Source organism: Ceratotherium simum, chromosome 9, assembly GCF_057802395.1.
Source record: "Ceratotherium simum simum isolate JZ-2026a chromosome 9, ASM5780239v1, whole genome shotgun sequence".
Classification (NCBI taxonomy): Eukaryota; Metazoa; Chordata; class Mammalia; order Perissodactyla; family Rhinocerotidae; genus Ceratotherium; species Ceratotherium simum.
The window spans coordinates 44,694,130-44,719,401 of record NC_141908.1 but is presented as its reverse complement, the minus strand read 5'-3'; positions in this window follow the sequence as shown (position 1 = coordinate 44,719,401).

Sequence of the window (25,272 nt, the reverse complement as noted above, 5' to 3'; positions counted from 1 at the left end):
TAATAATAGTTAAAAATGATCATTATCACTGAAGGTGTATAGAGAATATATAATACACTTCTTCCTTCTCCAATTAGATTTCTTCGTTGGAGTTATTTAGCAGAGCTTGGAGAGGGCTGAGCACTGTTTTAAACATCTATTTCTTCCTGTCATGTGACCCTCCAAAGAAATTAGCCTTTAAAGGAAAGGCTGTACTGCATACCTTGATTATACTTGTGTATATTTAATGTGTGAACTTTATGATATTGACTGCTCAGTAAGAGTCATGTCAGATTATTATTTTTTTATTTTTAAAGTATTTTTCTTCAAATAAGTTATTTCCTTTGCTTGAGATACCATGAATACAGCCTATTTTGATTGTAAAAGCTTTGGTGTATAAGAATTTTTTTAACAGTTCTGAAACAAACAAAAAAAGTTTCACTTGTTCCAGAAACCCTGATGGGTTTTAAACCGTGTAGCTCATTTCTTTGTTCTATGTAACAAAAGAAACTTCTTAGGCTTTCTGGCTGCACTGTTCTGGTTTGTGCCAGGTTACTACTGTCTTTTACAAGACAGAGAAACGTTCAGCACTTCTGACTCTGACTGCTTATTCAAAGGCGAAAGCCTTGAAAAGAGCACTGAGATGGCCTTAGAGCTAAATTTACATTATTTTTATGTTTTTGAGATTCTGATTTTCAGTACTTCAGCATTTACAAAATTTTGATAAAAAGACAGCATTAGCCGTGGGGCAAAGGGGCTTTAGAATATTTTCCATCCCGTATAAATTGATTAGCTAGTCATCAGTGTCTTCCATATTCTTGGCAACTTATGGCATGAAGAGATTTCCACGAAGCCAATTAAAATGCTGAATGCTTTGAGAGTAAATAAAGGACAGAGTCGAAATTCTGACATTCTGTTCTACTGGCTGAGATTGTAAAAAAAACTGGAAAAGATTATTCCTTCCCTCCCTTCCTCCCACCCTACCTCCTCCCCTTCCCCCTCCTCCTTGCTCCCTCTTCCTTCCTTCCTTCCTTCCTTCTTTCCTTCATTCTTTCTTTCACTCTTTCTTTCACTCTTTCTTTCTTTCTTTCTTCCTTCTTTCTTTTCTTCTTTCTATTTTTAAGTTGCAAAAAATTGGGTAAGAAATGAAGTTGATTGATGCCTATTTAAAATAACAAGTGCCATATATGTGTAGTAAAATATAAGATCAATATATATGTTACATAATATATTCTAATAATGTATTATACATAGTACATAATATGTAATAGAGTTAATCCTATTTTGGGGCATTTAGGTATTTTCTAGTTTTTTGTATCATAAATAATATTAGGTAACATTGCGCAGAAATCTTTGCCAAGTTTGTGTTTCTTCAATTAAATTTTAAAAAGTAGGTTTACTAAGATAAAAAGGATGAACAGACTTTAAAAGATCTAAATGTTTATTGCTGTTACATAAAAATATGTTGATTTATAGTACTTATTTTGAACTGCCTTCTTTATGACATCACAAGTATTTTAAGTAGGTTTTTCTTTTCAACTGTTTCTCTTATCACTGAAATGTCCTGTTTTCTTCCCCAGCTGAAATCCCAGAATACTGACAGCCAGTCTTATACTCTCCATGCAGGAGACAGGCTGATTCCATTCTGGGGAATCTGAGTAGCCAAAGAGAAAAATCTAAAGACGTCCACATCCAAGATTCCCTAATGAAATAGCTCTGCCAGCTGACCTACAGTCAGGATCCAAGGTGACAATGACCATTCACCAGTACAGAGCTTTGAATCAGCTTTTAGGTGTTCCATCTTTAAATATGAATATCCAGAAATCATAATACACAAAACACAGAAAGCCAAAACAGATATATAGGAAAAAGAACTTAGTATCAGACCAGGAAGTCCAAAAACAAAATGACAGATATATCAGAAAGAGAGATCAGAGAAATTAAGTGAAGAAAATTATCAAAAAAATGATTCAAGATTTCATGGAATCGAAGGACGTCAGTTTCTGTATTCAACAAAAATATGTTCAATGGAAAAAAATTGACCCACATTAACGCACATCATCATGAAATATCAAAACACTGGAGTAAATGGGACAATTGCAAAAGCTTCTTGAAAAAAAACAAGCAAACAATAAAAGAGGTCACATACAAAGAATCAGTAGTCCAAATGTTCCTGGATTTCTCTATTGTGACGCCAGAAGATAAAAGACAATGGAGCAAGGCATTCCAATTTTGAAAGAAAATGATGTAACAACCTAGAATTTTATACACAATTTTGTGTAAGGGGAGACAAGGATATTTTCCAATATGAGAATGCTCAAAAGTTTACCATTTTCATTTCCTTTCTCAAGAACTGAAGGAATTGGTAAACCCAGAAAGAAGAAATAATAGGATCCAGGAAATAACGGCTCCAACTCAAGAAAAAGATAAAGCCCCAGGATGATGGTGAAAGGGATGTGAGGGTGAGAGCTGAGCTCCAGATGTAGGAAGGAGGTCAAAAAACTCCAGGGGACGTAAGGCAATTGACAGGACCCAATAGGTATTTGAACATATTGAGAGAAAATGTAGACAACTTGGGGGAAGCTTGGAGCTGAATTAGTGGGAAAGAGAACACAAAAATGTAAAAACAAGGTAACTATTACCTTCAATGTAAACAAAAAAGTGTGCTCCCCCAAAAAAATTAATCTCCATCTAGTACATAGTTCACCCAGGTATAGTGTTCACATAATCATAATAATCTAAGCATTGAATATTGACCTGACTAAAAGTATGATATAAAAGTATTGAGAGGATGAGTGGATCCAGATATATTTCAGAAATTGAAATAATTTTGGAGATATACATTTTGTTTATGTTTGGAGGGTGAGTGGTGTTTGACAGATGACTAAATTCTCATCTTCCATACTAGGAAATCAATTAGTAATTCCTGTAACTAAAAAATAATTAAGAATTATGTATGATAAACTTAGCTAGGTCAAACAGTTGAAAGTTGTTGCCTCTGGGGAATGGAAATAGAGAAAGGGGTTATAAGGACCACTATTTTGTAATAATTTTTATAAAACTATTTAATATTTTAACTTATGTGAAAGAATCTCTTTGCTGAAGTCAGTAACTAACTTAAAAAAAGTCTACATGAAGAAATATTTGATCACTAAAATTCTGTTTTATATAGGGAAAAATTGTGGTAAAACGTTTTCTACCGAAATAACACATGCAAAAACAAGACAAAACAAAACTACCTCAGTGAAATTCAAGTATAAAATAAACAGTTTGTTCCACAAAATTTCTGTGTCTTACACTAGCTGCTAAGTTATATCGACCCCATTATACTGGGTGTCTTACCAAGCAGTCACATGTTCTTGAATAATTAATTATTGCTTACTGTGGTGATACAACATTAGCATAAGATAATGGCATTTTCAGATAGCCAAAGTATCCTTAGGCAGACAGGGTCTCTGGCGAATAAACACTGTGTGTATGTAGACTCTACCACAAAATAGAATCGTGAATATTTTTAGAGAAACTTACAGATCTTAAGAATTGGATAGCAGGTGCTTTTGTTTCAATCTGAAGTAACAGTTTGTTAATGACACATCCCATACTCAGATTTCCTATCTATGGATTTATTGGCTGAAATAGTAACTAATATGACAAATTTATTAGCCTGCAAGATGAATGCCAACACTGAAGTACAGATGGTCTCCTCCAACAAGTGACAATTTGAAGCATCGGATTTATCATAAAATAAATGAAACTGTTTAGAACCATGGTATTCTGGCCTGTGAAGGAAAGTACAATAGGAATAGTAGCAACTAATAGCAAGAGTAGCTTTGTATTTTAGGTCACATTTTAGGAAATCTTTGATAATAGAACTTTTAAATTTTAAGACTTTTCTTAAGTACCATATCAAGAATTTGACTTCTTTACTGAACTGCAAGCTGAAGTGGTTGTCTTGGTTTGATTACATTTGAATTTTCTTATTTTTTGCAGAAATTCAGCTGTGTGTGTGTGTGTATGTGTGTATGTTAAAATAAAGCTCATTTCTCAATACTCATCTAAGAAAATGCCAGCAGGAAAGTCTGACTACAGCACCTGCGGGAAATAGCAGAAAGAGCATTGTGGGTAACATGTCTGATGGGGGTTGGCGGTTGGTTGTAAAATCAATTATAGTCTTCATAAGTAAATCCAGGGGGATGGTAGATGGCAAGCACAAATAATGCATTCGTGTCTTTAAATATATTATCACCCGTAGAGTAAGTAGCACCAGCCATGACTCAATTGTGGAACACCACTGAATCTACAATAAAAGGTTGAACCCACGTACAACAACCCTTGTGCAAGTGACTGCAGCTGGCTTAAATGAAACGGTGTCAGAACTGAGTCCCTTCATAAGCCATTCTTTATTCCTTTCTATTGCCCATATTAATTGCCAGGAATCTGTTCCGTGGAAGACTTCCACCTCATAAGTACTTGCAAAACTGGTTTAAGAGACGTCAGGTTTTAATGTCAATAGGACAGTAGCTAAAATTCTAGTAGAAAGAGTCCTATGCTGGCTTTTTTTGTTTGTTTGTTTGAGGAAGATTAACCCTGAATTAACATCTGTTGCCAGTCCTCCTCTTTTTTGCTGAGGAAGATTGGCCCTGGGCTAACATCTGTGCCCATCTTCCTCCACTTTATGTGGGATGCCTGCCACAGTGTGGCTTGATAAGCGGTGCATAGGTCCATGCCCAGGGATCTGAACCAGCGAACCTTGGGCTGCCGAAGCGGAACGTGTGAACTTAACCAGTGCGCCACCAGGCTGGCCCTCCTATGCTGTTTTTTACAGACTTGCTTTTGTGTGTAGCACTTGATTCCAAATCTCACTCTACACTGGGGAAGGAATTCAAAGGAGAAGATAGTTTTGGATATCACCCGGAGAAAGCAGTCCCAGTTAAGTAGAGAGGCAAAAATCTACAGTTTGAGCTCATGTGTATATAAGTGTGCTGATGGCCTGCATGAAAAGCACCGGTCAAATTATGTGTGATGAAAACACTGTTCATATATTTTAAATTGATTAATCGCTATCTCTTAGTGAATATTTATCTATTATCTATCTATCTATCTATCTATCTGTTTATAGCCCTCCCACCCTTAAAAACACTACAAGGTTAGTGTATTATTCCCATATTGAAGACGGGGTAATGAAATGAGGAATTTGTACTTTAGAAATATCCTTGACCTGCTTTGAAATTGGAAGAAGAAAAAGAAAGAGTGAGAGCCAGAAAGAAGGCTGACTGTAGCCAGAGGAAACATGCTGGGTCTTGGGGGAGACAGAGGCAGAGAGGAGGGAGGGTGGACAGATTGTACATATTTCAGAGATAGAAATACATTTGGAATTTTTATAATATATAAGACTGTATGTTACATAAAAAATTTTTTTTAAGTTGAAAGATTTTTCTCCTACTCCCGTGGCTCATGATCCCTGCTGCTTTCTTTTCCTGAACATTGCAGGTGCTAGGAATTTTTTCTAATACCAGAGTGGTAGAAATACCCAAAGGAGATCCTTTGGTGTTAGTAGTGCGCTAATTGTTGCTTTTACGACATCTGCTGCTTATAAGTTGCTTTGCTTAATAAAATTCTAAGTTTTCCTGCATGCTAAGATATTTTTACAAAAGATATTTGTCTTTAAACTATAAGTGCCCCACTGATTGTACCAGTTCATTTTCTGTTGAGGCTATAACTTTCAATTATATTTGGCAACTTAATAGAAGTTTCAATAGGAGCTATATTTTTTAACTTTGAATTACAATTGAAGTAAAATAAACTGAAAATGTATAAAGTGTTTAATTTGATCAGTTTCAATATATTTATACAACTGTGAGATCATTACCAATATCAAGAGAATAAACATTTCCATCATCCTCCAAAGTCTCCTTGTGCCCCTTTATAATTCATCCGTCCCACCATCCCCATCCTCAAGTAATCAGTAAACTGTTATCTGTTACAGCTCAGTTTGCGTTTTCTAGAACTTTATGTTAAGGCATATACCATTTTTTTTTTGCCTGGCGTCTTTCCTTCAACACAATGATTTTGAGATTCATCTATGTTGTTATATATAACATTAGTTTATTTTATTGACTAGGAAGTATTCTATTGAACAAATATAACTCAATTTGTTTATTCACTTATCTTTTGATGAGCATATGAATTGTTTCCAGTTTTGGGCTATTGTAAATGAAGTTTCAATGAACATTCATATACAAATCTTTGTGCAGACATATTTTCAATTCTCTGTGGTCAATATTGAGAAACAGTATGACTGAGTCACATGGTAGGTGAGTGTTTAACTTTGTTAAGAAGCTGTCAAACTGTTTTCCACAGTGATTATACCATTTTATATTCTCATCAGCACTGTATGCTGAGTTGCTCCACATCCTCACTAACGCTTGATATAGTAAGATTGTTTATTTTGATCCCTTCTCATGGTTATATAATGGTATCTCATTTTAGTTTTAATTTGCATTTCTCTGGTGAATAATAATGCTGAATATCTTTTCATTTACTAATTGGGCATTCATATATATATATATATATATTTTTTCTTTTGTTTTTGTGAGGAGATCAGCCCTGTGCTAACATCCGCCAATCCTCCTCTTTTTTTTTTTTTTGGCTGAGGAAGACGGCCCTGGGCTAACATCTGTGCCCATCTTCCTCCACTTTATATGGGACGCCGCCACAGCATGGCTTGCCAAGCAGTGCGTCGGTGCACGCCCGGGATCCGAACCAGCGAACCCCGGGCCACCGCAGCGGAGCGCGCGCACTTAACTGCTTGCGCCACCGGGCCGGCCCCTATATATTTTTGTGTTAATTTTTATTGGATTGTTTTCTTATTATAGGGTTGTAAGAATTCTTCATATTCTGCAAATAACAAGATTTTTGTCTAATATACATATTTTGAGTGTTTTCTCCCAGTCTGTGGTTTGTATTTTCATTTTTTTAAATGATCTCTTTCAAAGAGCAAAATTTGTTGTATTGATGAGGTCCAGTTATTAATTTTTTCGTTTTTGACTCAAGCTTTCTTGTTCTATTTAAGAAAATTGGCTTTGCCAAAGTCACAAAGTTTTTCTCTTATGGTTTTTTTCTAGATATTTCATTATTTTGGATCTCATATTTTGGTCTATAATTCATTTTGAGTTAATTTTGTGTTTGGTGTGAGGTCAGTGTTTACCCATATCCATGGAGATATCCAGTTATTGAAGCACAATTTGTAGAAAGACTTTCTTTTCCCCATTGAACTGCCTTGTCACCTTCATGAAAAATCAATTGACTGTATCTTGTAGGTCTGTATCTGGACTGTTCTCTTCCTTTGATCTACATTTCTATTTTTGTTTTGTTTTGTTTTTGGAAATATTAATTTGTCTTGATTACTCTAGCTTTATAGTAAGACTTAAAATCAAGTAGGGTAAGTTCTTATACTTTGTTCTTTTTTAGAAAAAATGCTATTGTTAATTTAGGTCCTTTGCATTTCCAAGCAAATCTTAGAATCAGTTTGCCAAATTCTAGAAAAAATGAATTAGAATTTTTATTGGAATTTCTTTGAATCAATAGATCAATTGCCATTTAATAGTATTGAGTCTTCAAATTCAGGAACATGGTATATCTTTCCATTTATTTAACTCTTTAATTTCCCTCACCTTTTTTTTTTTGTATTAGTCAGTGTAGATGGCTTGAACGTGTTTTGGTAGATACTTCATGATTTTTTTTTTTTTTTGATGTTTTAATGGTTTCTAACATTGTGAAATTTTGGGTTGTACATTTTTGTTTGTCCATCACCATATATATGACTCCCTTCACCCCTTGTGCCCACCCCCCACCCCCACTGCCCCTGGTAACCACAGTCCAGTTTTCTCTGTCCATGTGTTGGTTTATATTCCACATATGAGTGAGATCATGCAGTGTTTGTCTTTCTCTTTCTGGCTTATTTCACTTAACATAATATGCTCCAGGCCCATCCATGTTGTTGCAAATGGGACAATTTTGTCTTTTTTTATGGCTGAGTAGTATTCCATTGTATATATATACCACATTTTCTTAATCCAATCGTCAGTTGAGGGACACTTAGGTTGCTTCCACTTCTTGGCTATGGTGAATAATGCTGCAATGAACATAGGGGTGCATAAGCCTCTTTGGATTGTTGATTTCAGGTGCGTTGGATAGATTCCCAGTAGTGGGATGGCTGGATCATAGGGCATCTCTATTTTTAATTCTTTGAGGAATCTCCATACCGTTTTCCATAGAGGCTGCACCAATTTGCATTCCCTCCAGCTGTGTATGAGGGTTCCTGTTTCTCCACATCCTCTCCAACATTTGTTGTTTTTTGTCTTGGTGATTACAGCCATTCTAACAGGCATGAGGTGGTATCTTAGTGTTGTTTTGATTTGCATTTCCCTGATGATTAGTGATGTTGAGCATCTTTTCATGTGCCTATTGGCCATCTGTATATCTTCCTTGGAGAAGTGTCTGTTCATTTCCTCTGCCCATTTTTTGATCGGGTTGTTTGTTTTTTTGTTGTTCAGTTGTGTGAGTTCTTTATATATTATGGAGATCAACCCCTTGTCAGATGTATGTTTTGCAAATATTCTCTCCCAGCTGGTTGGTTGTCTGTTCATCTTGATTCTGGTTTCATTTGTCTTATAAAAGCTCTTTAATCTGATAAAGTCCCACTTGTTTATTTTTTCTTTAGTTTCCCTAGTCTGGGTAGGCATGTCATCTGAAAAGATTCCTTTAAAACCAATGTCAAATAGTGTGTTGCCTATATTTTCTTCTATGAGTTTTATAGTTTCAGGTCTCACCTTCAGGTCTTTGATCCATTTTGAGTTAATTTTTGTGAATGGCGATAGCACATGGTCCACTTTCATTCTTTTGCATGTGGCTGTCCAGTTTTCCCAACACCATTTATTGAAGAGACTTTCCTTTCTCCATTGCATGTTCTTAGCACCTTTGTCAAAAATTAGCTGTCCGTATATGTGTGGTTTATTTCTGGGCTTTCAATTCTGTTCCATTGATCTGTGTGTCTGTTTTTGTACCAGTACCATGCTGTTTTGATTACTATTGCTTTGTAGTATGTTTTGAAGTCAGGGATTGTGATGCCTCCTGTTTTGTTCTTTTTTTTTAGAATTTCTTTAGCTATTCGGGGTCTTTTGTTGCCCCATATAAATTTTAGTATTCTTTTTTCTATTTCTGTGAAGAATGTCATTGGGATTCTGATTGGGATTGCATTGAATCTGTAGATTGCTTTAGGTAATATAGACATTTTAACTATGTTTATTCTTCCAATCCACGTGCATGGGATATCTTTCCATTTCTTTATGTCATCATGGATTTCTTTCAATAACGTCTTGTAGTTCTCATTGTATAGGTCCTTCACCTCTTTGGTAAGATTTATTCCTAGGTATTTTATTCTTTTTGATGCAATTGTAAATGGTATTATCTTTTTGAGCTCTCTTGCTCTTAGATCATTATTAGCATATAGAAATGCAACTGATTTTTGTAGATTGATTTTGTACCCTGCAACTTTGCTGTAGTTGTTGATTGTTTCTAATAGTTTTCCAACAGATTCTTTAGGGTTTTCTATATATACAATCATGTCATCTGCAAATAGTGAGAGTTTCACTTCTTCGTTACCTATTTGGATTCCTTTTATTCCTTTTTCTTGCCTAATTGCTCTGGCCAAAACCTCCAGTACTATGTTGAACAGGAGTGGTGAGAGTGGGCAGCCCTGCCTCGTTCCTGTTCTCAGAGGAATGGCTTTCAGTCTTTCCCCGTTGAGTATGATGTTGGCTGTGGGTTTGTCATATATGGCCTTTATTATGTTGAGGTACTTTCCTTCTATTCCCATTTTATTGAGAGTTTTTATCATAAATGGATGTTGTATCTTGTCAAATGCCTTTTCTGCGTCTATTGAGATGATCATGTGGTTTTTATTCTTTGTTTTGTTGATGTGATGTATCACGTTGATTGATTTGCGGATGTTGAACCATCCCTGCATCCCTGGTATAAATCCCACTTGATCATGGTGTATGATCTTCTTAATGTATTGTTGTATTCGGTTTGCCAATATTTTGTTGAGGATTTTTGCATCAATGTTCATCAGCGATATTGGCCTGTAATTTTCTTTCTTTGTATTGTCTTTGTCTGGTTTTGGTATCAGGGTGATGTTGGCCTCGTAGAATGATTTAGGAAGTGTTCCATCTTCCTCTATTTTTTGGAATAGTTTGAGAAGGATGGGTATTAAATCTTCTTTGAATGTTTGGTAAAATTCACTGGAGAAGCCATCTGGTCCTGGACTTTTATTTTTGGGGAGGTTTTTGATTACTATTTCAATCTCTTTACTTGTTAGTGGTCTATTCAGATTCTCCATTTCTTCTTGGTTCAATTTTGGAAGGTTGTATAAGTCTAAGAATTTATCCATTTCTTCTAGATTGTCCAATTTGTTGGCATATAATTTCTCATAGTATTCTCTTATAATCCTCTGTATTTCCATGGTATCCATTGTAATTTCTCCTCTTTCATTTCTAATTTTATTTACTTGAGCCTTTTCTCTTTTTTTCTTAGTAAGCCTGGCTAAGGGTTTGTCAATTTTGTTTATCTTCTCGAAGAACCAACTCTTTGTTTCATTAATCCTTTCTACTGTTTTTTTGGTCTCAATTTCATTTATTTCTGCTCTGATTTTTATTATTTCTCTCCTTCTGCTGGCTTTGGGCTTTGTTTGTTCTTCTTTTTCTAGTTCTGTTAGGTGAAATTTAAGGTTGCCTATTTGGGCTTTTTCTTGTTTGTTAAGGTGGGCTTGTATCGCTATGAGTTTCCCTCTCAGGACCGCTTTTGCTGCATCTCATATGGTTTGATATGGCATATTATCATTTTCGTTTGTTTCCAGATAGTTTTTGATTTCTCCTTTAATTTCGTCAATGATCCATTGGTTGTTCAGTAGCATGTTGTTTAATCTCCACATTTTTGTCACTTTCCCAGTTTTTTTTTCATGGTTCATTTCCAGTTTCATAGGCTTATGGTCTGAAAAGATGCTTGTTATGATTTCAATCTTCTTAAATTTACTGAGGCTTCCTTTGTTTCCCAACATATGGTGTATCCTTGAGAATGTTCCATGCGCGTTTGAGAAGAATGTGTAGTCAGCTGCTTTTGGATGGAGTGCTCTGTATATGTCTACTAGGTCCATCTCGTCCAGTTTTTCATTTAAGTTTACTATTTCTTTATTGACTTTTTGTCTGGATGATCTATCCATTGCTGTAAGTGGGGTGTTAAGATCCCCTACTATTATTGTGTTGTTGTTGATTTCTCCTTTTAGGTTTGTTAATAGTTGCTTTATGTACATTGGTGCCCCTATGTTGGGTGCATATATATTTATAAGTGATATGTCTTCTTGATGGAGTGTCCCTTTTATCATTATATATTTCCCTTCTTTGTCTTTCTTAACCTGTTTTGTCTTGAAGTCTACTTTGTCTGATATGAGTATGGCAACACCTGCTTTCTTTTGTTTGCCATTAGCTTGGAGTATTGTCTTCCATCCTTTCACTCTGAGCCTGTGCTTGTCTTTAGTGCTAAGATGTGTTTCCTGAAGGCAGCATATTGTTGGGTCTTGCTTTTTAATCCATCCTGCCACTCTGTACCTTTTGATTGGAGAGTTCAATCCATTTACATTTAGGGTAATTATTGATATATGAGGGCTTAATGTTGCTGTTTTGTCACTTATTTTCTGGTTCTTTTGCATTTCCTTTGTTTCTTGTCCCATTTATTTTGGACTGCCAATGCAGTTTGGTTGTTCTGTCTTATGACTCTTATAGTTTTCTTTTTGTTTATCATATGTGGTTTTGTTTTGATTATTTGTTTAGTGGTTACCTTGAGGTTTGGGCAAAAAATCTTGTGTATGAGAGAGTCCATTATCTGATGGCCTCCTATTTCCTTATACTAAATCAATTCAGTCGCTTTCCTCTTCCCCTTCTAAGTTTTTCTTGTTATACCTTATTCTATCTTGTGTGGTGGCTGTGTGTTTACAGTGATGAGGTTAAATTTATTTTTGGTGAATTTCTTCCTTTGATCTTTGAATTTAGTATTTAAGTGGTTGCTAACCTATTCCGGTAAAGATCTACTATTTTTCTGAGTTTGTCTACCTACTTTTCTCCTGACTCCGAGCTTTGTAGTTCCCTTTCTCTTCTTTTTTTCAGGCCTGAGGGCCTTCTTGAGTATTTCTTGTAGTGGGGGTCTCGTGGCCATGAACTCCCTTAGCTTTTGTTTATCTGGGAGAGTTACTATTTCTCCATCATATATGAAGGATATTTTTGCTGGATAGAGTATTCTTGGCTGAAAGTTTTTGTCTTTCAGTATTTTAAATATATCATTCCAGTCTCTTCTAGCCTGTAAATTTTCTGTTGAGAAATCCGCTGAGAGCCTGATGGGAGTTCCTTTGTACGTTATTTTTTGTTTTTTTCTAGCTGCCCTTAATATGGTTTCTTTGTCGTGGACCCTGGCTAGCCTTACCACTAGGTGTCGTGGTGAAGGCCTTTGTCTGTTAATATATATAGATGTCCTGTTGGCTTCGCTTACTGGTATTTCCTGCTCCTTCCCCAGATTTGGGAAATTCTCAGCTATTATTTCCTTGAATAGGCTCTCTGTTCCTCTTTCCCTCTCCTCTCCCTCAGGAATACCTATAATTCTTATGTTACATTTTCTGATAGAGTCAGATATTTCTCGGAGTCTTTCTTCATTTCTTTTTAGTCTTAGTTCTCTCTCCTCTTCCATCTGGAGTATATCTGTATTCCTATCCTCTAAGGTGCTAATTCTTTCCTCCATATTGTCAGCTCTGTTCTTTAGAGATTCCAGATTCTCCTTTATCTCCTCCATTGTGTTCTTCATCTCCATCAGCACTGATTGGTTTTTCTTTATGATTTCAATCTCTTTTGTGAAGAAACTCCTAATCTCATTGAATTGTTTGTCTGTGTTGTCTCGTATTTTGTTGAGTGTTTTTATGATAGCTATTTTGAAATCTCTGTCATTTAGTTTATGGATGTCTGTGTCTTCGGGGTTGATTTCTGGGTGCTTGTCATTTTGTTTCTGGTCTGGTGATTTCATATATTTTTGCATTGTGGTTCCTGTGTTGGTTTTGTTTTTCCTCATCCTGGAAATCTCTGGTTGCAATTTCCACCTGCCGCCACTGTCTGGTGGTAAAGGGCTGTGTAGTCTAAGCCCCCTGCGCTCTGTCCCGGTTTTTCTGCTGCGATCCGCAGTTTTGGTTTTTTTTGGGTTTTTTTCCCCGCTGCGATCCACGGCTCCCGTCGTTTGATCAGGTCTGCTGTGGATTGCTTGGTCTGGTGTGTCGCGGATCACTTGGTCTGGTCTGCCGCGGATCGCTAGGTCTGGTCTGGTCGGTTGAGCTGCAGAGTCCGGTTTGTGGGGAGGGGGGAGCTCTCTCTTTTGCCCTCTGGGTCCCTGACGGGGGAGGCTTCTCGTTTGCCCCTCTTTATCTGCTCTCTGGGGTGCTCAGATGTTGATGGTAACCCTGTGGCTCCTCTGAGTCCTCTGTGCCGGAGTTTCCCACTGGGTGAGAGAGTCCGAAGAGCCACGGTTTCCCCGCCGAGGGCCGCCCCTCCCCCCTCTCTGGGAGCCGCGCGGACCGGGATCACTGATCTGGTGGGGAGGGAGAGGAGTTCTCCTTACCTCTCCCCACTTCCTCCGGGGGCCCAGCACGTTCCGCTCTCAGATGTGCGGCAGTGTGGATCCCTCCGCTCTAGCTTTTCACTGTCTGGGATTCCGTTGTTGGTCTGTGACTGTTCCTTTTGTTGTATCTTATCAGGGGAAGAGTTCACGGGAAAGCTCACTCCGCCATGATGCTGACGTCACTCTCGATACTTCATGATTTTTGATGCTACCCTAAGTGAGATTTTAAAATTTCATTGTCCAATATTTTTTTTTACTAGTACATAAAAATAAAATTAATTTTAAGATTAATTTTGTATCATACATCAAACTCAGTTTTAGTAGTTATTTTGTACATTCCCTGGTATTTTCTATATAGAATATCATATCATCTACTAATATGGACAGTTTAACTTGTTCATTTTGGATATTCATGCCTTTTATTACTTTCCCGATTGTATTACAATGGCTACGGCATTCTGTGAAATAATAAATAAAAGTGGTTAAAGTGAGCATCCTTACTTTGTTCTCAAGCTTATGGGGAACAAATTTAGCTTTTCACCAGTAAGTGTGTTTTTCATAGAACACTTTATCAATTTAAGGAAATTCCTAATTATTCCTATTTTGCTGAGAGTTTTTTTTTTATCATGAATGGATATTGAATTTTGTGAAATCATATAATTTTTCTCCTTTATTCAGTTAATATGGTAAATTACAGTGATTGATTTTTGGATGCTAAACCAACTTTCTATTCTAAGAATAAAAGGTACTTACTTGGCCATGGTGTATTGTCACTTTTTCTACGTTGTTGTATTCAATTTGCTAATATTTTTAGGAACTTTTAGTCTATATTCATGAGGGATATTCTATAATTTTTTTTTTCCATAATGTTTTCTCAGGTTTTGGATTTGGATTATGGTGGCATCATAAAATGAGTTGAGCAATAAAACATTCTCCTCTATTTTCTGATAATTTTTTCTCTCTGCTATATCTTTTCCATTATCCAACAAATGAGCTGTTATTTAGTTGATCTTAAATAAGCCCCTTTACAAGAGAACAATCTGAAAAAAATTATCTATAGTCACTGTCCCCAATATTTTCCCTCCTGTCCTCTTTTGGACCTACTGATATCTGGCTTTGCCCTCTCTATTGTACCAAATCTGCTCTTACTGAAGTCATCAAGGACTTCCACATTGCTAAATCTATTAGTCACTTTACAATCTTTATTCTCATTGACCTAAATCAACATTTTAAACAATTGATCATTCTCTTTACTTTAAAGCCTTTCTTCACCTGGCTTCCAAGACAACATACTAATATGGTTTTCCTCCAACCTCTCTTGTGATTTTTTACCAATACCATTTGCAAGTTCCTCCTTAACTCTCTCCCTTCTAAAATTTAGAGTATCCTAGGATTTTTCTTTGATCTTCTTATCTTTACTCTACATACTCACATTCCAAGTGATCACATCCAGTCTCAAGGCTTTAAACACCAAGAATATGCAGACAACCCTCAAATTATTATCTCTATCCTAGACCACTCCCTTGAACTTCACGTTCATATTCTATGGAAATTCTCCACTTAGATACATAAGAAATTTCACTTCATCTGCCTACTTCTTTCATCATACTTCCCTTTCAAGTATTGAATCCAGCCGTGAGAAGGCAGCAAAAAGAAGAAAAAAGAGGTAAAGAACATGACAAATGGAAAACAAATAGCAAGATATTTTATTTAAACCTAACCATATTAATAAATTAAATTAAATGTAAATGGTCTAAATATACCAATTAAAAGGCAGAGATTGTCAGATTGGACAAAGATGCAAGAATTAACTATCTACTGTCTACAAGAAATGGATTTTAAATATAAATACACAAATAAGTTAAAAGTAAAAAGATAGAAAACAATATACTATGCTAATACCTATCAAAAGAAATCAGAGAATCTGTTTTAATATCAGAAAAACTAGATTTCAGAGTCAAAAATATCCCCAGAGATAAAGAAGGTCATTTCGTAATAATAAAAGGATAAATTTATTAACATGACTTCATCTTAAATGTGTATGCATCAAATAGCAGAACTCCAAAATATATGAAGCAAAAACTGAGAGAATTGTTTGGAGAAATAGATAAGTTTAAATTATAGTTGGAGATTTCAACATCTCTCTCTCAATAGCTGATGGAAGAAGTAGACAGAAAATCAATAAGGGTATAGGAGATTTGAACAACACTAACAACCAACTTGAGTTAATTGATATTTGCAGAACATACTGTGAAACAACAGCAAAATACACATTTGTTTTAAGAGTACATTAACATTTATTAAAATAGACTATATTCTGTGCCATAAAGCAAGTCTCAATCAATATGCAAGGATTTAAGTCATAGAATATATATTCTTTGACCACAGTTGAATTAATTTAGAAATCAATAAAAGCAAAGGTATCTGGAAAGTAGCCAAATATTTGGAAACTAAGGAACTTACTTCCAGATAACCTGTGGGTTGGAGAAGAAATAAAAATGGAAATTAGAAAGAATTTTGAGATGAATGAAATTGAGAACATATTAAAATGTATGGGATAGTGCTAGCATATTACTTAGGAGGAAATTATAGCACTGAATGCCCATATTAGAAAACAGGTCTCAAATTAATTACCTTAGCAATTAAATACTAAGTAAGAAGAAGAAAGGAAAAACTAAGTATCAAAGTGGAAGTCAATAAAATATAAAACAGAGAACAATAGAGAAAATCAATAAAAACAAAATCTAGTATTTTAAGAAAACCAATAAAATTGATAAACGTCTGAATTAACAGAATGAACAGGAGAGAGGACACAGGTTACCAACACCAGGAATGAGAGAGATGACATCACTACAGATATTTAAGATAATTAAGAAATTTATGAACAACTTTCTGCCAATAATCTTGACAACTTAGATGAAATGGAAAAAGTTCTTGAAAGAAATAAGCCATTAAAGCTTATTTCAGAAGAAATAAATAACGTAACTAGTTCTATATCTATGAAAGACATTGAATTTGTAGTTAAATATGTTCTGTGAAGAAAACTGCAGGCCCAGATGGCTTCCCTGGTGAATTCTAATGAATATTTATGGAAAAAATAATGTCAATTCTCCAGAAACTCTTCCAGAACGTGGAAAAGGAGAGAAAACTTCCCTACTCATTCTATGAAGCCAGGATTATCCTGATACCAAAACTGCATAAAGATATTACAATAAAAGAAATTTGCAGATCAATATTCCTCATGAACATACATACAAAAATTCTAAACAAAATTCTAGCAAATTGAATCCAATCACACATAAAAAGACCACTATATCATCACCAAGTAGTGTTTATCCCAGGAATGTAAGATTGGTATAACATTCAAAATACCCATTCTTTGACTGTTTGTGAGTACAAAATGTTCCCATATATGCCAACGTCTGTCTTTGAGCTTTCTTTTTTATTGTTTCGTTTGTCAATATTGTGTCAATACTACACTTTCTTATGGCTTTAGATTTATCATATGAATTAATATCTGGGTGGACAGGTAATTTCTTATCACTCATTTATAAGGTTGACCTAGTTTCCATCTACCTTTACATATTCATGAAATTTTAGAGTAAGTTTTTTAAGTGAGTCAAAAATATCCAACTGGAATTTTAATTGATCTTTTAATAATATGGAATCATCCCTTTTGAGACTTTCAATGTCTCTTCATTTATTCAAATAAACATCTATGTCCTTGTTATGGAGTAAATGTTTATGTCTCCCCCAAATTCATATGTTGAAGCCCTTACCCCCAATGTGATGGTATTTGGAGGTGAGGCCTTTAGGAGGTAATTAGGTTTAAGTGAGGTTGGGGCCCCGGTGATGGAATTCATGTCCTTATAAGAAGAGGAAATGAGACCAGAGCTTTCTCTCTCTCTGCCCTGTGAAGATAGAGTAAGAAGGCAGCCATCTGCAAGTCAGAAGGAGGGCCCTCACTAGAAACCAAATCTGCCGGAAACTTAATCTTGGATTTCCCACCCTCCGGAACTGTGAGAAATAAATGTCTGATGTTTAAGCCACCAGTCAATGGTATTTTGTTACAGTACCCAGAGCTGAGCAATAATAGTCATTTATTATAATTTCATTGTTTCCTCTAAAGAGGGAATTTGTATTCTTGCTTTGATTAATTCTTAGATATTTTATGATTTCTGTTGCTATTATGAATGCTATCTTATTTTTAAGTCATATTTTATGGTGTTATTGCTGATTTAAAGAAATGCTTTTAATTTTTGTAGGTTGAGTTTTTAGTTGGTAAACTGGCTAAACTTTTTGTAGTTAATTATTCTTTTAAGGTAGATGATCATGTCTTGAGAGTTTCTATCTTTCCTCACAATTCTTATACCTCATTACTTTTTATTTCCTTATCACATTGGCCAAGACTACTGGAGTACATTAATCATTAGAAATAGTGTGGATAAAGACAACAGACATCTTTGTTTTATTCCCATTCTCAAATTGAATGCATCCATTTTCTAGTTTCCTGGTTAAAGTTCTTCCATTCGTCTAGGTTTTGGTAGATAGCCCCTAAGATGGCCCCAATGATCCCTGCCTTATGGTATTGATACTCTTCCCTTGAGTGCAGAGTCAGCTTATTTATTCACTTCTAAAGAATAGAATACGGCAGAAGTGATAGGTTGCCACTTCCAAGATGAGGTTATAAAAAGACCGTTGCCTTTGTCTTGGGTGTACTCTCTTGCTTGCTCCGGGGGAAGTCAGCTGCCATGTCACGAGGCAGCCCTATGGGAAGGCCCACATGAGTGTGACCCTGGAAGTGGATCTTCAGTGGTCAGTCAATTCGTGTGAATGAGCTTGGAAGCAGTTCTTCTGAGGCCTGTTAACAGCCATGTGAGTGAGCTTGGAAGCAGATCCTCCTTCACTGGAACTTTGAGATGACTATAGCCCTCGCCAACATCTTGATAGCAGCCTTGTGAGGAACGCTGAGGCAGACTGCCAAGTTCATCTGTATCCACTTTCCTGACTCACAGAAAATATGAGATAATAAATGTTAGTTGTTTTAAGCTGCAGAGTTTTGAGGAAATATGTTATGCAGTAATAGACAACAAACACATATGTTTACCTACTTTTTAAGAGAATTTCCTGCTCTTTCTAGTTTGCTAAAGGTTTTTTTAATCATCACTTGAGAAAATCATATTTTTTCTTTTTCTTAATAACAATGTGGTAGAATACTTACTTTGGATGGTGAAATATCCTTACATTTCTGTCATATACTCTGCTGGATCATGGCATATTTTCTTGGGGTTTTAGTTAGCTAATATTTTCTTTAGGATTTTGCTTACATGTTTATAAGTGAAATAGCCTCATGATTTTTCTCATTTGCCTTGTCTTAGCATTACAGCAGCCCTAGGAGAAAGACGGAAGTTAGTTACTCATTGCAAGTTTAGTAGAACTGACGGGTAAAGCCATTTAGACCTAGTTTGGAGAAAGGGAGCAATTGGTTAACATTTAAATTTCCGTAAGATTTAGTGGCCTATTCACTGCTTTATTTCATCTTTTGTCAATTTGGGCATTTTGTAATTTTCTTGGAATATGTCCATTTCACATAGGTTTTCAAATTTAATAATGTAATTATCATGATACTTTAATTTTTGAAACTGCTTTTGTGTCAGAATATTACAGAGATAGTTGATAGTCTAGGTTTGCAGCTTCATATAGTGAATTATTCAAAGACTGTCCTAAATTTTACTTGATTTCACACTATGGAAACTAAACTTGAATCTGGTGTATATCCCAGGTTTGGGAGTAAAATGTGCAAAAGTGAGTAAGAACCCAGACTTCTTTGAACCCTCTGCTTAGCAATGCTTGAGTAACTGTTTAAAATAAGGGCTGTATTAAAAGCTTCCCTGTGAGATGTATGGCAGAGTCCTTCCAGCTAGTAGATTTCCTGTGGTATAACTATGGTTCAGTGCCAGCTGCGCTAAGGCGGGGCATGAAAAGCAAGATTGAATGAGATAAGCCAGTAATTATGCTTTTGTGATATGCTAGGTGATTGAGCTGTTTAAATGAGAAGGTTACAACTTGGAATGAGATACAAAAGAACCTTGAATATAGTGTAAAAATAAATATTTGGTAGATTCATTCTTCTTCTCACCATTGGTTTTAATTGGATTTCTAACAAGTGTATATTAAAAGAAACAAATTATTGATATTTTAAGCTGCCAGTGTGAGCTAGAATGGATATGTTTGTATGTGAATTACTATAGTTTTATTCTCATTTTTCTTTCTTTGTTTAAACACTGTTTCAATGTATTTTGATGTTTTTAGTCTATGATATGTTATTTTGAAAATATATATTTGAATGCAACTTCTCCCTTGTGAATCAATAGTAATAAGTTAAATCAGAAAACACCGTTTCTCTTTAAAGCTTGGCCATTCTGGGGCAAGTTATAGGCACTTATCTTGATGTTTGACTTTCAAGATGTCTAAGCAAATTGGAAATAGTGCACTGAAGGCACTTTCACATGTGATATCTGTTAAATGTCATTTACAATTTATGTATTCTTCTACAGAATTTTCCTTTCTGTCTTTAAAGACTGAGAAATAAAATTTCTCCCCTGCTACATTTTTTTTCCTGTTTGCAAAGGGAATATTGAAATATATCTTTTGGTACTGTAGATAAACAAGGCTTTTATTTTATCCATCAATTCCATTGTATGTCTACATTTTCTAGGAGTTTCCTTTTTTACCATGACATTTGGCTTGGTAGTGAGAAGATCTGTCTATCTTTAATTCAAGCAATTTCTTTTAAAAATAAAATGTCTCTTAACCCCCATTCCTGAAGGTAAGTGGTAAATTGTACAATCATACTTTTTCATCTATATGTGAAATATTTATATTAAATATGCATGTCATATATAATATATGCATAGCTGAAAGCAAAAACTGCCATAGTGTTAGAGAGGAATCATTTAAAGACTTGATTTCACAAAACATCTAAAACACCATGAAGAATTAATTCTAATCCTAATGCAAAGCAACACAAATATGCAGTTGGCAAAGCTTATTTTAAAAGCACAGTTTAAAAAACATATGTAATTTTCTTTTGGCAGATTCATATGACTCACAATAAGCACATAATGTATGAGAGGAGAAGGAGATTAAATACATACATGTATACATGTAATTTTTATGCTATTGCTATTGAATGCATTCGTTTCCTCACTTTAATTTGCTTACATCCTTGCTAATTCTTTCGATATCTTTATTCAGTATGGGTCAGGCTAATATGATAAGATAGGAGATAGAAAGATTTTTAAAGGGGCCGCCCCATGGCTTAGAGGTTAAGTGAGCGTGCTCCACTACTGGCGGCCCAGGTTCGGATCCGGGCACACACTGATGCACCGCTTACCCGGACATGCTGATGCCGCGTCCCACATACAGCAACTAGCAGGATGTGCAACTATGACATATAACTATCTACTGGGGCTTTGGGGAGAAAAAGGGGAAAAAAAAAGGAGGAGAGTTGGCAATAGATGTTAGCTCAGGGCCAGTCTTCCTCAGCAAAAAGAGGAGGATTGGCATGGATGTTAGCTCAGGGCTGATCTTCCTCACAAAAAAAAGAAAAAAAATGGGCAGACCCCGGTGGCACAAGTGGTTGAGCGCCCACGCTCCACTGGGGTGGCCAGGGGTTCGCCGGTTTGGATCCCGGGCACCCACCCATCACGCACCACTTGTCAGGCCATGCTGTGGCGGCATCCCATATAAAGTGGAGGAAGATGGGCATGGATGTTAGCCCGGGGCCAGTCTTCCTCAGCAAAAAGAGGAGGATTGGCAGATGTTAGCTCAGGGCCGATCTTCCTCACAAAAAAAAAAAATAAAATAAAATAAGATTTTTAAAGATGGAAGAATTGCTCTGATCTGAGGTTCACCCAAGAAACCAGGAGAAATCAGAGACAGGAAGAGAATTAAAAATTTGAGGACAATTGATAAGACTGACCCCTTATATTTGTAAAGTGCTTAACAGATTTCACCCAGAGCAGTACTTCTGATGTTGTAGATCTCCAAGAGAACATTTTTGGTGGTGAAAACCTGGTTAATAGGAATTAAGAGATGAGCGAATTGGTAAAGAAAATCAAGACAAAGAGAAAGACTTTTCTTTTAAGAAATTTATAATGAAAGGAATGCAACAGAGCAAAGATAACTAGAGGACAAATGGAGATTTTATTAAATTATATTTTGATTCATTGGGATATGGGGAGGGGAAATGTATAAATAAGAAATTGAAGGCATGAGCCATGTCTAATAGAATAACTAATAAATAACTAATAAATAATGGGTAACTAATAGAATATAGAGCTAGAGGAAAAAAGGATTGTGTACTCTAATACAGAAAGAGTAAAACAGGAAAAAGAATAAAGGAGTATGGAGAAACATTTTCAGGTTGGAATAGAAACATTGAAGATGTTCATTTTCTAAGATTCTGTAGTTATAGCAGCAAAGTTTCTCCTGAGAATGAGAACCTGCACAGAGAGGGACAGTTTGTAATTGATATTGAAAGAAATAGCATAGAGATTAAATGAGAGTTGCTTAAAAGGACAGGTAAGCACCCAACTGATAATGGAATAAGTGCACACAATTTAATGACTTTCTCAGCAATGCCTGGCAGAGAGGCAGCAGGAGCTGAGAACACAGGTGTTACCATTTACCCAGGGTTGGAGAAAATGTGAGCTCCAGAGAATGTAAAAATTGGGATATGAAAATAAACAATTAGAACTTCTATTTCATTTTGAATTTTTAATCTCTAAGAGGTAAAAGTTAAAAGTTTTTAAGACTTAACCCCTGCAGCCTGGCCACTCAGAGAAGGCACAGGCTTCCTACAAAGTTCCGTGAAAACCAGTTTTGACCTAATGCTTCAGGCAAGTGATCCTTGTCAATGACATGGCTTGGATCCCAGCCCCACATTATGCTCAGGAAGAGGCTGGTGCTTCATCAGTCCTGAAGGCTGATATGCTCTGCATACTACATAGTGAAGGTTCCTGTGCGAGACTTGGACCCCAGCTTCATTACCCCACCAGTGAAGGGACTGGTGTTTCCTCTCTTGTGATGACTGAATAACTGTGCTTGTCATATGACACAACTTCAACCGCATGGCTGTCCTCCAGCTCCATGATTGTGTTGGGGAGGGGCTGGTACTGCAAGGTTAAGGTTGGAATCAGTTTGTGGCATATCATATTATTGTTGTATCCCGACTCCTGATCATGCCAGTGGAGGGATGATACTTTTCTGATCCTGCAGTCTAAAGGTTCCATGGTCCAGGGGTCTGTGATCTTTATCAGGAGTCTGAGGTTTGGTCCTGAAAGATTTTTGTGCTCTGCACAGTCTGTGATGGGGCTACTGGGCCTGAGTACCTGCCACAATGCCTGTTCCTTGAGTTTGTCCCCGTGAATGCTGTCTGCCATTCTGGTGTATGTGTGTGTGCTGCTTGGCCATTTTCTGACAATCAAAAAGTCTAGAGACATCATCTCTAGCTTGAAGAAGGACAGATCTTGGTTATGAATGACTAGAGATAGGGAGATAAATGGGGGCCAAAGGGAGCTGATTGGCTTTTACAATAAGCAAGTATGAGTGGACTAGAAACAATATGAAATCAGTAGGTGTAAGGGGGTGAGAGGGGCATAAACACAGAGGATTGTAGTCAGAGAAAGTAATTTCATGATTTGAGCTCATGCGTGTAAGCATTACTGCATTATGCCAGGGTTTAAACCAAAGAGCTGGGAGAAGTAATGAGAAGGCAGTATATTGCAAACATGTCTTTAAAAACATGTAAAACTTAATAGGTTAAAATTCTAAAAAGAATTTATCCTCTGCAAAGTTATTTCTGGTATGTATTTCTTTCTGGTATTTTTTTAGTCTATTATTTCTAGACTCTATTATTTAAAAGATTCTAGTAAGGAGGTAAACAGATGGGGTCATGAAGCAAATTTTTCTTCAATTTTTGATTATTGACTGTAAACTGCAAAAAAATCCACACTACTACATAGTCTCCTAGAATTGAGGAAATTACATGACATCTGGTGGACACTCAAAAAATAATTGTTGGTATAATCATTAATGATATGTACTGTCATAGAGTGTTATGTGAAGAGAAGACTACTATATCTAGGAATTCTACTGTTAACCCTTTGTAAATAAAGGCAAAATCAAATATTGTGTTTTCTTAATTCAGGACATCACATGTTTGAAATTAGGTGCATTTGAAATTGATGGTATCTTCATTTTAATAAAATATCTTAACATCTTTATTAGCTTATATTGTAAACCTAAATGTTCATGACGCAGAATTGGTTGTAGTGAAAATACCCTTTTAAAACATGTAGTATTTCATTTACTATGTTTTATTTAATTTGTCACTTCAGTCTTAGATTGGTGTTGAAGTGTCTGTAGCAATAAGCAAATGTAGAGTGATAGAATCATATACAGCCATTACAAATATAAGTTAATGACACATTTTAACATTTTGCTCTCTCTCTAAGACTCCAATCAGTAACTGAATATTGTCAAATTGCAGATTTTTCTCTGCAATTGTTTAAGTAATAATACACCAGTAATAAAACTGACCATCCAAACCATAAAATCAGCAAAACAAAAGGGGAAATGTGAATCTTCTGTCTCTAGCTATGAAAATTTCATGTAGATATTTCTGGGCTGTCAGGATTGCAGGTTATGCTGACAGCATGTAAAGATTTCGTTCCAGATGGACTTACATCAGAACTAAATATCTGGTTTGGCCACTATGAGTTATTATTGTTTGCCATCTTAGACAAACATTAGAAAATGTAGATATGTTTTGGTTTTGCTCACTTCTTACAGGTGCTTAAATTGTGATAACTTATAGTTGATAATTGTCAAAAGTTCGAAATCGCAATATTTTTACTCTTGGTGAGAAGGAGGAAAAAAAATGAAGGATTTTTCGTGTCTCTCAGATATATTGGCCTATTCTCCAAATGACAGGTTCCTGACTGATCAACTGTACCACCTGCGACTAAAGCTCAGTAATGTTAGTCTGTGAAATGGTTTCATTCTCATCTCACACCTCAGAGATCTTGCGCTCAACCCCAGGCATCCCTTGTGTGTTTAAATCAGCTTAACGGCTCATACAGAGTGCTGATTTCCTTGTAGGCCTCTGTTTTCTCAAAAAGTGATCACCTTTTGCCAATGCCCTCAGGATTAAACAGGGCAGTCTGGTTTTCCTTTTCTGCATTGGCTATACCTTTGTAGTCAATAAAAGACTAACTAGAAAAGAATCAGCTGATGAGAGAATCAATCTTCTGGAAGCCTCCCCACAGTTTTCTCATCATTTTTCTGCCGTCTGTCATCTCAGATTGTAAAATGGAAACCAAAACTCAGTATGTGGGAAGACTTTTACTGCTCCTTGTTAACAAAAACAGTAAGACCAGGGGTTTTGATCTTAGGAGTGTATAGGTAAACAGTAAGCTGTTAAGTGCACACTCTTGAAGTGGTTTTTCTCTGTTTCTAGTGGAGGTTTGCAAAGAATTATCAAAGTGGTATCAAAAAGGTCTCCTAACATACTGTAGTGTG